Here is a 14,896-nt window from a genome sequence, read left to right as displayed (position 1 = left end):
TGGTTACATTTACAAGATCAAGTGTAATTCTAAATCATTGGAAAAGTTTCAATGTGTGGAAGAACAAATAAGAAGAATCAAATTAGGTAGAAAGATAAAGGTTTCTCCAAATCTGAAAAGAAGGGAGAGTACTTGAGTAACTTGTTTTATGATTATCTCAGTGATTATGAAACCATATCACAATTGATCCTCTAAGGACATCTTAGTGCATTTGTATGGATAAGAAGAGGAATCGTGAATTGTTTAAATGGTTAAATCAAAAGGTGAATCATACTTCGTTCCAAAAACAAATCTTAGAGTCACACTCCAAGATCGATCCTTGAGTGATATGATCTTAAGAAAGATTTATAACACTTATCAAATGTAGAGTAAAATGTTTCTTACTCTTGTACATTTGAAATTGGTATATTGTGATGTTTTGGATAAGAAAAAGACCAACTAAGGCCAATTGTCTGAAGTGTTTGTCATGATGAGAAACCGCACTAACTCTCGAATATTTGTTTGTCAAGTAATGTTCCCTGACAAAGTGAATCTTATATGTCAATAGGTCAGTGGGAGTCTTAAAGATCTTGAAGAGTTTCAAGAACTAATCAAGAGTAAACCTATTTTTAATCACTAGCACATGACTTGAGGTTTATAACCTATCGTGTTGACATATTCTTATTTTTGTGCCCATTCGAGTTGGTTGACTATGCATGTGAGTTCTATGAGTTCTCAATTGTTTTCATAACAACCTAGAAGAAATGGTAGGCCCTTGTGCTGCCAGGTTGAAAGGAATTAAGATTGAACAAGTTTAGTCCATATGAGTTTAGATTTGTCACTAACCTTGGCTTGTGATTATGGTTTTGACAAATTCACATGGATAGGAACAGATACACCATAAAAATATAAGTGTCATAAGGTTTCTCTCCAATTCATGAAAATGGTTGTGAGGTAACGCTTTCACTAAGTAGATTTTAAAGATTTAGCAATTGTGATATTTGCATTCTCAAATTCGATTATGATTACGACATCCCTCTTCATAGTTCGAATTGTGAGAAATGGCAAAGGTCTAAACATTTGAGACTTATTGCTGTAAGTTCTAAAATTGTTTAGAAACACATGTGAGCTATCTAAGGAAAGGTGTATGATTTTGAGAAGACTGGATAAAGTCTTATCGAAGCATATCGTATCAGAAATCTAAACTTTGGTAAGAAAGTCAATAAGTATTGATTTCTAAAAGTCCAACTCATTTCTGGGTACATGTCAAGGCTAGTGGGAGCATAAGTGTTATGCTAATAAGAATGTAATTATTATGCTAGTGGGAGCACAATTATTACATTAAGTGTTGTGAGTTAGCAATGTTAATTATAGAAAACAAAAGTTTCAATTCGCAAAGTTGCAGGGTTTGAAAAATTGTTTTCCAATAATTAAGGGAGATGAATTCATACCTCATTTCAAATCTAAAAACTTAGATTGAGATTGTAATCGAATTTAGTTATGGGCATATGTGAATGTTATGTTGAAATGATTCAACATAAGGAAATTCTATATGTGGAAATATTATTGCAAAACACTAGTAAAGTATCACGTCCTTATGTAATATATTATGTATCATATTGTAACGCCCGGGTTTCGGGGCTAAGCATTTTTGTCAATGTAATAGTCTAGGTCAACTCTTGTAACTCTTTTTGAAGTAATAAAGATGAAATATTTGAGTATTATGTGAATTATGTGTATTTATGTGCTTATAATTTAATTATAAATGTATAATTAATAAAGAATAAAAATGAGCGTCAAAATTAAAGTGTGAAATAAGCCCAATATCTCTACGTAAAGTTGTAGAATATGTCCCAAGGTTTCCGTTCATATAAGGAACGCCAAAATCCGAGTTATAACGAAGAAATTATGACCCGTCGAAGTTTCGCGACATAACCGACACGATACCGGAGAAGGTAAATAGTGAATTTACGATAGAGCGAGATTTAGCCTTAGTGATCTAAACGAAAGTCGTAGAATATGTTAAACTAAGAACATCGATAAAAAGAACGCCCAAATCTGACTTCGTATGAAGAAGTTATGATTTTTCGAAGTTTCGGAATAGTAGTGTACAGCCCGAAAATTCGAATATTACATCGAGCGGTTTTTAGCTGACACGACCTAAACGAGAATCAAAGATCTCGTTGAGAGTAGCATAACGAGAAAAATATGGGCGAAAACGGATGTCGGATGAAGAAGTTATGAGGATTTAACAGACCAATCGTGTCCCGGCCCGTTAATAATATAAAATTTAAAATCGAGCCAAAATTAGCCGACGAAGTCTAAACAAAAGTTGTAGAGTACGTTCCCACCTTCGCGTGGATATAAACGTCGAAATCGAAGGTCGTACTCGAAAGTTATGAATTTTTAAAGTTGAAGTATGAAAATGCGAAACCTGGTGCGAGACTGATGACGTGGCGCGTTGTGGGCCGTCCGATGAAGGTCTCAGATCTCGCTTCGGATCATGCCACGAAGCCTCGCCCTACACCCCGCGTAAGAGATCCGGAACGCCCCGCGTAACCTCGGTCTTATCTGGTCCGAAGTGGCTAACAGCTGGAGTCGTTCAGACGCTCTTATTCGATGGCTACGCCTCGCGTAGGTCCGAGGTACACCCAACGTACCGAGGCCTCGCAGGGCTATAAAAGGGGGCCGATGGTTCTTCATTTTCACACCTTTTTCACTTCTCTCTCTAACTTCTTTCTCTCTCTAAGTGCTATAAACCCCCCTAAGCCCTAGTTAAGCCCCTTAGCACCCTAGGGAAGCCCCGAGGCTCCCGGAGTCCCAAGAAAAAAGGAGTTTTTCGGTTTCGAAACGCTGCTCCAATTAAGTCCCGGTTTTCGATAAAATTCGCTGTAAGTATGCTATGCTTACGCAAATTTTAATATATCTTTCAAATAATTATAGGAATGTTATTAGGTCCTTAAAATAATTAATTGGGCTATTATTATGAGTTATATCGAGTATTATTAACGCTTAATAATACTCGGACTAATTAAATTGTCGCGGTTATCGTTAAACTAAACCCTAGTGGTATCGATACTAGGTTTTATCGAAGGAATATCGTTTTGAGAGTATCGAAGCGCTGTCCGAGTGCTGAGTCACCACCGAATCAGGTGAGGGCATAGTTACTTTCAACTTACACATAGATATGAAGTATTTTATATAAATTACGTGCTATGTGTGCATATTATCTGAATACTTGCTATCTATGCTGGATGAACATTGTTATACATGTTTTCAATGATTTAAACTGTATATGTATTTTATATCTACGAAAATGTTGGGGTAAAACATGGGTAGATGTAATAGGTGATGTGTGATAAAATGATGAGAGGCCTCGATGTTGATGTTGTTGATTCTGTCATCTAGCGGAGTATGGATGACGACCACGGACTCTTCTAGACAGTCCAGTGGAACACTAGCAGGCTCACAACCTGTAGGTGTTTGTGAACGATGTGTTCACCGGTGTACTCCATCCCCCACATGGTTGCCTTTAGGACATTTATTTCCGAGGAATCCCCTTGGCAGTAGTGTCCGTCCCGATGATGATCCTTAGGCTAGGTCCCTTATGATAGGTGTTTAGGGACATAAAGTGAGGATAACGGGAACGGGTAATCGGGTTATTGTTGGTTGATGAAATTAATAAACTTATTTATTGTGGGTTGAAAACCCTATGTGCTCACCAGGCTCCCAAGCCTGACCCACTCAGTTTTATGTATTACAGGTAGTGGCGCTTGAGCATAGATATGATGTTTGGACGAGGGATTACGGATATAGGCCTGTAGATATGAAATAATGTAGTAAGGCTTATATTGTATTGTTTATGCTTTTGATCTGTACGAACATGACATCCCGTGTCTTTTAATGAAATACATTTCTATGGAAATGCTTTTGATAAATCTTTATCATATTTTGTATTGGGACAAATTCCGCAACACTTTCATTTAAAAATGTTACTCTGATTTTTAAACCAAGCATAAACAAACCGGTCTTTTCTGGCCGTGATTTTGGGGATGTCACAGTTGGTATCAGAGCATTAGTTTAAGCGAACTAGGAATTTGTAGGATTTCTAGACTTAAACTTAGAATGCTAAGCGTTGATTGTGAGGTGTGAGCACTTGCTTATTTTAGGAGTTGTGCCTAAAATGCTTTTATGTGCTAAATGCTTTGCGCATGATATGCTGTTAATTGTTCGGATCTATGGTCTGTTGCCGACTGGATCTGGAAACCTTATGTGTTTAGGATTCTAAACGTACGACTACGATATTAGAACTAACATGTAAACGTTTCGGAGTGATAAGGACGATTTAAACGTCTATCCTAAATAAAGATCTAAATTCACCTTATTCGGTGTATAGATCAAGATGGCAAGGACCCGTAGCGGAAACGTGAACGCAAATGGAGATAGGAACCAACCCCCAGTGGTTCAGCAAATACCTGTTGTAGAAGAAGTTGCACTTGAGCCAGTCACCATGGCTGGAGTTCAAGCCATGATTCAGGCTATGCTAGCTGAACAAAGGGAAGAAATGAGATGGATGCTCCACGAAAATAGGGACGAACCTACCATACATGTTGAACCGACGGAGCCAGTTCCCGAGCCATCTGAGGAAGGGAACTATAGCCGCCAAGTGAGTCAAGTAGGGACTCAAGGTGAGCAAAGAGATGGCCCAGAAGGGAGAAACAACAAGGATGGGTGGAAGTACAAAAATTTCTTGGGTGCGAAACCACCAAGTCTCTCAGGATGCCCAAAGCCTGTTGAGATTATGGACTGGATCTCCGAGATGGAGATGGTGTTTGAGAGCTGCGACTGCAGCGAGAAGCAGAAGACTGTCTTCCCTATGAGACAATTGAAAACTGGAGTCTTGAGCTGGTGGAAGCTATTGGCAGATACAATGCCACGAGGAGAAGCTCTGAAAATGTCATGGGATGAGTTCTTGGAACAACTGAAGGCGCAATACTGTTCAGAGATAGACCTGATTGATCTGAACAATGAGTTCCAAAATTTGAAGAAGGGGAGAATGAGCATCGATGACTATGCTGCTGCATTTACGGAAAAGATGAAGTTGTTTCCATACCTAGTGCCAACCGAGCTTTCCAAAATTGAGAAATTCGCAAACGGACTGCCGGCTGACTTTGGCCCAACAGTCAAGATGGCAACCACTCTGAAATCAGCTGTTCGAGCAGCTAAGAACGTGGAGACCCAATAAAAGGAAAGAGGTCTGGAAAGGGCTGAGGTTGGTGAGAAACGGAAATTCGATGGATCCTCGAAGTCCAACAAGAAGAGTAGATTCTCGAAGTATGGTTCGAGAGGAGGAGGATCAGAAGCGAAGTGGTGTGACAAGTGCAAGAAAAAGCACTCTGGGAAGTGTGACGGAGGGGTCACATGTTACAAATGCGGAAATCCTGGGCACTATGCCAATGAATGCACCCTCAACCAGAAGGCCTGTTATGGGTGTAAGGAAGAAGGGCACATTTTGAAGGACTGCCCGAAGAAGAAGGAGGCAGGAAGACCCAACATACCACCGAAGCCGAAGGCGAGAGCCTTCCAGATGACACTCGAGGCTGCAAAGGAGGTAGTAGACGTCGTTTCAGGTACCTTTCTTGTAAATGGTTTGCCTGCAAATATACTATTTGATTCCGGAGCCAACTACTCCTTTGTGTCGCATAAATTTGGTGGGAAATTAGCATTGCCTGTAGAAAAACTTGATAATGCCCTGATTGTAGAAGTTGCCAGTGGCAAATTCGTACCTATTAGTAATCGTATTAGGAACATCGTCATTGACCTAAACGAAAAAGAATTCCACGAAGAGCTATTACCCATAGAGTTAAACGGTTTCGACATCGTTTTGGGTATGGATTGGCTTAGCGCCAACGATGCTGAGATTCAATGCCGAAAGAAGATAGTAACGGTGAACCCACCCGGAAAGGAATCATTTATGGTGTACGAGGACAAACGCAGAGTGAATTCTGGAATCATCTCCCTGATGAAAGCCAGGAAATGTTTGTCCAAAGGATGTGCATCATACTTGGCATTTGTAATCGATGCTAAGAAGGAAAAGAAAGAGGTGCAGAATATACCAGTTGTGTGTGATTATCCTGAAGTCTTTCCTAAAGATCTTCCCGGATTACCACCTGATAGACAGGTGGAGTTTCGTATCGACTTGTTACCAGGAACGACACCGATAGCAAAAGCACCTTACCGATTAGCACCAACGGAGATGAAGGAACTCATGATGCAACTTCAGGAGCTGTTGGACAACAGTTTTATTCGACCTAGTTCATCACCCTGGGGAGCTCCGGTGTTATTCGTGAAGAAGAAGGACGGAAGTATGAGAATGTGTATAGACTACCGAGAGCTGAATAAGGCAACGGTGAAGAACAAGTATCCATTGCCAAGGATTGATGACCTATTCGATCAGTTGAAAGGTTCGAACTACTTCTCAAAGATCGATCTTAGGTCAGGATATCATCAGCTGAAAATAAGAGATCAGGATATCGAGAAGACTGCATTCAGAACGAGATATGGACACTATGAGTTCTTGGTTATGTCGTTTGGACTAAGCAATGCTCCAGCAGCATTCATGGATTTGATGAATAGGGTTTGTAAACCATTCCTCGATAAATCCGTGATAGTGTTCATCGACGACATTCTCATCTACTCGAAAAGCCAGGAGGAGCATGGCAAGCATCTACGAGAAGTGTTGGAAGTATTAAAGAAGGAGAAGCTTTACGCAAAGTTCTCCAAATGCGACTTTTGGATACGGGAAGTCCAATTCTTGGGTCATGTTGTTAACCAGGAGGGAATAATGGTTAACCCCGCAAAGACCGAGGCTGTGATGAAGTGGGAACGTCCGAAAAGTTCCATGGAGATTTGAAGCTTTCTAGGATTAGCCGGATATTATCTACGATTTATCCAAGGCTTTTCTTCGATAGATGCTCCATTAACAGCTTTGACTCATAAAGGAGCTACGTATACATGGAGTGAGAAGCACGATGAGGCATTCGAGAAGCTAAAGAAGAAGTTATGTGAAGCACCGATACTTTCTCTACCCGAAGGAGTTGAAGACTTCGCGGTTTATAGTGACGCTTTTGGAGTCGGGTTGGGTTGTGTTCTGACCCAAAGAGAAAAGGTGATAGCATACGCATCTCGACAATTGAAAGAGCACGAAAAGAACTACCCCACTCATGATCTGGAGTTGGCAGCGTTAGTATTTGCCTTAAAGATATGGAGGCATTACCTCTACGGCACGAAGTGCAAGCTCTTCACTGATCATAAGAGTCTCCAATATCTCTTTAATCAGAAGGAGTTGAACATGAGGCAACGACGCTGGCTAGAACTACTCAAGGACTACGACTGTGAGATACTTTACCACCCAGGTAAAGCAAATATTGTTGCTGATGCTCTCAGTCGGAAAGTCAACCTTGAAAGGAAAAGGCCAAGAGCGTTGAGAATTGAAGTCGTCTCGACGATTGTGGAAAGTATCATGAAAGCTCAAGAAGAAGCTTTAGAGAAGAATGACCTAAAGGAAGAACGTTTGGGCAAAACCTTAGTACTCGGAACAAACAGTCGAGGACTGAAGGTATTCCAAGATCGAATTTGGGTACCTAAGCCGGGAGGAATAAGAGATCTTCTGATGGAAGAAGCACATAAGACCATGTACTCAATTCATCCCGGTAGCACTAAAATGTATAGGAACCTAAAACCCTTCTACTGGTGGCCAACGATGAAGCTCGATGTTGCGAAGTATGTGGCCGAGTGCGTAACATGTGCGAGGGTTAAGGCACAACATCAGAAACCGTATGGGTGTTTAGAACCTTTACTTGTACCCATGGGTAAATGGGAAGACATCACCATGGATTTTGTGACTAAACTGCCTAGGACGAAGAACGGTCACGACATGATTTGGGTAGTCGTGGATCGTTTCACCAAGAGTGCACACTTCATAGCAGCCAATGAGAAGTGGTCTATGGATAAGCTCGCAAATGCTTACGTGAAGGAAATTGTAAGACTTCACGGTGTCCCTCTTACGATTGTGTCAGATCGTGATAGTCGTTTCACATCGAGGTTTTGGAGGAGTCTACAAGAGGAGTTGAGTACAATGTTGTGTTTGAGTACTGCTTACCATCCGCAAAGCGATGGTCAGAGCGAAAGAACGATTCAGACGTTGGAAGATATGCTGAGAGCATGTACCCTCGAATTCCAAGGGAATTGGGACGAGCACTTACCTCTGGTAGAATTTTCCTACAACAATAGTTTTCACTCGAGCATCAAGATGGCACCTTATCAAGCCTTATATGGACAGAAGTGTCGTACGCCGTCTTGTTGGCTTGAAGCCGGAGAGAAGCAGTTTATGGGCCCCGAGATAGTCCATGAGACTGCTGAGAAGTTGAAGTGATTAGGGAAAGAATGTTAGCAGCTCAGGATCGTCAGAAGAGCTATGCTGACAAGAAAAGACGACCGATAACCTTCAAAGTTGGGGATTCCGTTTTGCTTAAAGTCTCACCGTGGAAGGGACTTATACGATTTGGAAAACGAGGAAAGTTGAGTCCAAGGTTTATTGGACCGTTCAAAGTTCTTCAGAGGATTGGGAACCAAGCTTACAAGCTGGAATTGCCCGAAGAACTCGATGGTATTCATAACACCTTCCATGTGTGTTATTTGAGGAAATTCACGGGAGATGTTCCCGACATAATTCCAATCTCAGAGTTAAGGATGGATGAAAATAAAAGGCTGATCGAAGAGCCTGAGGCAATTGTTGACCGTAAGACTAAGAAGTTACGACGCAAGATGGTTGACTTAGTGCTAGTCCGATGGAAACATTCGAATGGGCTGAATCTCACTTGGGAAACATAGGATGACATGATGAATCGCTATCCACATCTGTTTGCTGATGCATGATTCCGGGACGGAATCATCATAAGGGGGAGAGAATTGTAACGCCCGGGTTTTGGGGCTAAGCATTTTTGTCAATGTAATAGTCGAGGTCAACTCTTGTAACTCTTTTTGAAGTAATAAAGATGAAATATTTGAGTATTATGTGAATTATGTGCTTATAATTTAATTATAAATGTATAATTAATAAAGAATAAAAATGAGCGTCAAAATTAAAGTGTGAAATAAGCCCGATATCTCTACGTAAAGTTGTAGAATATGTCTCAAGGTTTCCGTTCATATAAGGAATGCCGAAATCCGAGTTATAACGAAGAAGTTATGACCCGTCGAAGTTTCGCGACAGAACCGACACGATACCGGAGAGCGTAAATAGTGAGTTTACGATAGAGCGAGATTTAGCCTTAGTGATCTAAACGAAAGTCGTAGAATATTTTAAACTAAGAACATCGATAAAAAGAACGCCCAAATCTGACTTCGTATGAAGAGGTTATGATTTTTCGAAGTTTCGGAATAGCAGTGTACAACCCGAAAAGTCGAATATTAGATCAAGCGGTTTTTAGCCGACACGACCTAAACGAGAATCGAAGATGTCGTTGAGAGTAGCGTAACGAGAAAAAGATGGGCGAAAACGGATGTCGGATGAAGAAGTTATGAGGATTTAACGGACCAATCGTGTCCCGGCCTGTTAATAATATAAAATTTAAAATCGAGCCAAAATTAGCCGACAAAGTCTAAACGAAAGTTGTAGAGTATGTTCCCACCTTCGTGTGGATATAAAGAACGTCAAAATCGGAGGTCGTATGCGAAAGTTACGAATTTTTAAAGTTGAAGTATGAAAATGCGAAACCTGGTGCGAGACTGATGACGTGGCGCGTTGTGGGCCGTCCGATGAAGGTCTCAGATCTCGCTTCGGATCATGCCACGAAGCCTCGCCCTACACCCCGCGTAAGAGATCCGGAACGCCCCGCGTAACCTCGGTCTTATCCGGTCCGAAGTGGCTAACAGCTGGAGTCGATCAGGCGCTCTTATCCGATGGCTACGCCCCGCGTAGGTCCGAGGTACGCCCAACGTACCGAGACCTCGCAGGGCTATAAAAGGGGGCCGATGGTTCTTCATTTTCACACCTTTTTCACTTCTCTCTCTAACTTCTTTCTCTCTCTAAGTGCTATAAACCCCCCTAAGCCCTAGTTAAGCCCCTTAGCACCCTAGGGAAGCCCCGAGGCTCCCGGAGTCCCGAGAAAAAAGGAGTTTTTCGGTTTCGAAACGCTGCTCCAATTAAGTCCCGGTTTTCGATAAAATTCGCTATAAGTATGCTACGCTTACGCAATTTTTAATATAGCTTTCAAATAATTATAGGAATGTTATTAGGTCCTTAAAATAATTATTTGGGCTATTATTATGAGTTATATCGAGTATTATTAACGCTTAATAATACTCGGACTAATTAAATTGTCGCGGTTATCGTTAAACTAAACCCTAGTGGTATCGATACTAGGTTTTATCGAAGGAATATCGTTTTGAGAGTATCGAAGCGCTGTCCGAGTGCTGAGTCACCACCGAATCAGGTGAGGGCATAGTTACTTTCAACTTACACATAGATATGAAGTATTTTATATAAATTACGTGCTATGTGTGCATATTATCTGAATACTTGCTATCTATGCCGGATGAACATTGTTATACATGTTTTCAATGATTTAAACTGTATATGTATTTTATATCTACGAAAATGTTGGGGTAAAACATGGGTAGATGTAATAGGTGATGTGTGATAAAATGATGAGAGGCCACGATGTTGATGTTGTTGATTCTATCATCTAGCGGAGTATGGATGACGACCACAGACTCTTCTAGACAATCCAGTGGAACACTAGCAGGCTCGCAACCTGTAGGTGTTTGTGAACGATGTGTTCACCGGTGTACTCCATCCCCCACATGGTTGCCTTTAGGACATTTATTTCCGAGGAATCCCCTTGGCAGTAGTGTCCGTCCCGATGATGATCCTTAGGCTAGGTCCCTTATGATAGGTGTTTAGGGACGTAAAGTGAGGATAATGGGAACGGGTAATTGGGTTATTGTTGGTTGATGAAATTAATAAACTTATTTATTGTGGGTTGAAAACCCTATGTGCTCACCAGGCTCCCAAGCCTGACCCACTCAGTTTTATGTATTACAGGTAGTGGCGCTTGAGCATAGATATGATGTTTGGACGAGGGATTACGGATATAGGCCTGTAGATATGAAATAATGTAGTAAGGCTTATATTGTACTGTTTATGCTTTTGATCTGTACGAGCATGACATCCCGAGTCTTTTAATGAAATACATTTCTACGGAAATGCTTTTGATAAATCTTTATCATATTTTGTATTGGGAAAAATTCCGCAACACTTTCATTTAAAAATGTTACTCTGATTTTTAAACAAAACATAAACAAACCGGTCTTTTCTGGCCGTGATTTTGGGGATGTCACACAGATCCCATATGCTTCGGGTATAGGATCGATTGCATATGCTATAATATTTACGTGTTATGAATTTTCCAAATGGCTAGGGCATTAAGAGGGAAAAAGGACCAGAACTAGATATGAATAAAATGGTTAAGTAATTGTCGAGGACAATCTGAGGTTTACCAAAGATTGGTTGCTCATGGACAGTTGGTGTTGGAATAGTGTCTAAGGTCATTAACTATTGGTAATATTTCTAATAATAACAGGGTCCTTTTAAGTGGCCCTCAAGACCCAAATTGAGTAGAATAAATAAAGAAGAAATTGGTTTATTAATTATTATGGTTAATAATTAATTAGAAACTAATTGGAAATATATTTTGGGAATTAATTAAAGGGTTGAACGTTCATTAATCGATAGTTGGTTAATCAGGAATGTTCCAAAACCCTTATGGAATTAGGGTTGGATGAAAATCACTCCATCCCACATGGGAAATGAGTGAAATTTCGTGGTTAGGCCTCCATCCGACATGGGAAGGAGTACTAAACCCTAGGAGGCATCCAAGGCTATAAATAGGGCCTTAAGGATTTCATTCCTCCTTGCACCTTTGCTTGATGTATTTGCCAATCCTTCTTCCTCCACCTATTAGGGACGATTTCTAACCCCTTTGGGTTTGTGAAATTGACCTTTCTCCTAGTTATTTTATTCCACTCTTTGGTGTCATTAGGTGTGATACCATTATAGGGATTTTGGTTTGGATCCTTTCATCCAAGCAACTTCATGGAGGTTCAAGATCTCAAGAATGGAGATCAAGGGCTACATAATAGGTATGTTTTCTTACTTATGTTTTAGTTTTCTAGGGTTGATGTAATTAGCATGAAGCCATAGATCCATAGGATGCATGTACACTTAGGTATATCGTTGTTTCGGTTTTTCTGCTGCCTAATTTTAAAGTGTATTTGATGCATAGAAAACCCAACAGTTGGAAGTATAGTGTATATTTTGGAAGGACCATATTGACATATTCTGAAAAGAGGGAACTCTTGTTTAGAAGTGATAGTCAAAATGGGAATATGGAAATGTTTCCATAAGTGGAAGTTACTCTTTAAATCTGTGTAAGATTTGAAAACTTAATGCAAGAAGGATGTTCAACGGAATGTACTTTGAATGTGAGACTTCGTTTCCATGGAATTGCATTCCATTGGAATACTTTGTAATGTCTGTTTCCAAGTCTTTGTGACTTTTTTGCATAATCATTACAAGAGGATCATTGCATGTAAGTTTAGAATCTAACAGATTATAATAAATGGCAAGAATTTGGTATTCTTACATTTACGGTAAGGATTTGGAACTGTGAAATGAGTTTCATTGAAGATTTGTTCAGTTGATCTATTTCACAAAGAAAGGACCATAGGAAAACATAGTGTGCATGCTTGGAGCATGAGATAAATATTGTTTTAATTCAAGCATTAAGTTGATTAGCTGAAACATTATACAATGAATACTGTGCAATCAATATGGTGATTAAATAAAAGGTGTTTTATTCATAAGTTCTGAGACCATATTGGATTCAATTATTCTTGTGTTTCACTTTGAATGTTTTGACTTCCCGGAATAACTAGGTTATTCAAACTATCCATAGTCAATCATACTTTCGAAGTAGGTATTGAGGCAAGACAGTCATGAAATTTGATTGTAATTGTCTAAAGTATTTAGACATAGCAAAGGTTTGTTGCAACATTCATGAGTGCTCATAAGGCCTGAGTATTTTATTAAACCCACGCTCACTTGAATCATTTCATGGAATTTATCACTAGTGATGGTGAGATGATAATATCATATAAGTCTTCAAACCAAGATATATGAGTTGTTCACTATGAGTTGGTTGTACATAGATAGTGTGAAAACACATCGGTAACTTGATGTTATAAAACACACTGTTGTGTATGAAATAATGAATAGTTAGTACAAGCATACAATGTCGAAGTTTATCTGTTCCTTTGAATTTTTGGAGGATTAAAAGAGATATCTTGGGCCCCTAAATGATTTTGTTTTAACTTCTGTGTCAGGCCCGGTCGGGACTAAATTGACGTGTTCAATTAAGTTCTCTTTCAAACAAATTGGAAATCGAGAAACAAACTATTGGACAATAAGTATGACATTGTTCCATGTATTTGTCTAGCAGATATCTTGAAAAATAGAGGATTATATGATTCCTTATCTAAAGGACGGGTCACTGACTAGGTCAAAGTTCGACATCGACTTTTGAGAGCTACGATTGCTAGTTGGTTTTTAGGTCGTACTTGCAGTTATAGTTATTAGACTTATCCAAGTGGGAGACTGTTGGATTAGGTATCTAAGCTCATAACTATATTTGGTATCTACTTGACCCGAGAGTAGCATGGTCCTTTTGGGTTGCCTTCACCAATGCAATTTGATAGGATGGACTTTTGAGAATAAGGTTATTTTTGATTTATTAATATATTAAAAGTATAATATATTAATATGAAATCATATTATTTAATTAGTATTGATCAAGAATTAATTTGGAATTAATTTAGTGATCAAAAGAGATTGATTAAATATACGGGGACTGGTTAAGTAAATCAATGATTCTTATAGTGTGGGCCAATGATCCATGGTTAATTAGGATGGGCTAAACCAATATGATAGTCCATGGAGGTTTAACCCATGGAGCCTAAGTAATATGAAGGGTCATGGTGCATTAGGGTTTGCATGGATGTAACCCTAGCATTTGTCACACTATAAAAGGAACCCCCTAGAGCTAAAATCGGTGGCCAATACATTCTTAGAGAGTGAGAGCCGATTTTATGCTAAATAACTTATTATCTCAAGCCTTCTTTAGCACTTTGAGGTGATAAAGCTTTTGAAGGCCAAGAACTATAAGTCCTACTAAGAGGTAAGTCATCTAACTAGTTATATTGTTCAATTGTCAAATTGTATGCTGGTTGGGATGTATACTTTGGAAAATGAAAATGCATGTATAATTAGAGAAAATATAGATTCAAAGCATCTAGTGTTGCATGTGCACCATAAGGTTGTTATAGTGCTCAAAACCCTTCAGGAAGTGCAGGGTGATACGCCTCAGATAGTCACAGTGGCAAGAGAAACGTATGTGCTTTCTCATTAAAATAAGAAGCAAAATGTGCAGGATATGAGGGACTTTAAAGAGTTTCAAAGATTTAAAGCCATGAAAAGACTACAAAGAAACAAGGAAAAGGTGCAAACACTAGAGAAAGAATAATGATGACAGGGTGTCAATGCACACATGGAATTCGAGTGTAGCAATTGGGAAAGAGTAGGAGGAAGAACGTAGGAAACCATAAACTCATAAAGAGCGCATATCTAGAGATTCGCGAGGAAAGGTCGATCGAAGGGAATATGATGGGGCTTTGGGGGAAGCTAAACTTCAGAAACACATAAACTGACGACATAAATGACACAACCATTCATGCATATCTGAAAGGACCACGAGTGAAGTCTTATGATGGCCCAGGAGACCCGAACGACCATATATTT

The sequence above is a fragment of the Lactuca sativa genome, chromosome 8, assembly GCF_002870075.4.
Source record: "Lactuca sativa cultivar Salinas chromosome 8, Lsat_Salinas_v11, whole genome shotgun sequence".
NCBI classification, from domain to species: Eukaryota; Viridiplantae; Streptophyta; class Magnoliopsida; order Asterales; family Asteraceae; genus Lactuca; species Lactuca sativa.
This window is presented reverse-complemented; position numbering follows the sequence as displayed.